The sequence below is a fragment of the Sinocyclocheilus grahami genome, unplaced genomic scaffold (assembly GCF_001515645.1).
Source record: "Sinocyclocheilus grahami isolate Dianchi unplaced genomic scaffold, SAMN03320097.WGS_v1.1 scaffold211.1, whole genome shotgun sequence".
In the NCBI taxonomy this organism is placed as follows: domain Eukaryota; kingdom Metazoa; phylum Chordata; class Actinopteri; order Cypriniformes; family Cyprinidae; genus Sinocyclocheilus; species Sinocyclocheilus grahami.
Window position 1 is genome coordinate 1247707 of NW_015505390.1, and position 1170 is coordinate 1248876.

Genomic DNA, 1170 nt, shown 5'->3' on the forward strand with positions numbered 1-1170 from the left:
CCAGCCTTGTGTTATGAGGTCATGTAAGTATTCTTTCATCTCACAGCAGGGAAGACATTCTTGACAAACTGTACTGTACCAATCTGAGTCTGGCCCATCAGAGTGATATCATGATCAGTGTCGTTGTAGAACTCAATTGTGATATTTGTTGGAGCCCCTCTTTTCAGCCTTATTAAACATTCTTTGAATTCAAGCCCATCTGCCCAGCAAAGATTCACATCAGGTTCAAAAATGAGTGTGCTGTCCTCCTTAACTGGCTGCATGTACACACGGCATTGGATCTGCACAGTACTACATTTGGGAATGTTAACATGGCCTTTCATGGTCTTTACTGTGTATTCACGTGAGCATTCTGCACTTACAAGTTTGATGAACGTCTGGACTTTGCTTCTTTTTAGGCTGGGGAATGCGGCTTTCACAGTCCTCTCAAGCGTTTTGTCACTCACAGTACTTGGCTGGGCTTGTTCAATGGAATTCACAATTTGTTTCATCACATTGAAACCTATGATAGGGTGAGAGAGATTTTGACCCCTAGCTACGAGTATGGGAGTATGGCAAGTCTGAAAGTCACTTCCACATATCCAATGTAGGGCATATTAATACCATTGGCAGCCACGAGGTTCAAAGTGTTTGGAGACTCAAGGATGTCTGAAACATCTCTCAGGGGGACTTCGGGTAAGTATTCCTGTTTCCACAATTCCCCAATGACACATACCTGAGAGCCTGTGTCCCACAGTGCTTGAATTCGATGGCCATGCAGGTAACATTCAACAAGACATTGCCTCCCAACTAGTGATGTCACAGAGGAATGCTGGTTAACTCGAGTACTGCAGGGGGCGTGGACACTCATCGTCAGGTAGGAATTTGAAACTGGTCTGGGTAGGTTGATACAAGTTTGCTTGTGTTCAGTCCAATGGTGATTTTGACAGATCTTAGAACAATACAGTATCTTTTTACATCGTGCACACTGCTTCATTTGCTTCTCTGTTTTTTCACAGGCTGCACATCTTTGGGACTGGTCAGTGGGTCTGGTTACTCCCTGTCCCGCGGAAGTAACCACTCTCCATTTAAAGGACTCTCTCTTGAAGGCTTAATGCCCCGGATCCTGCATCCTGCTTGGAAGTGCTCGCCACTGCCACATCTGAAACAATGCATGCAACGGTCCTCTGT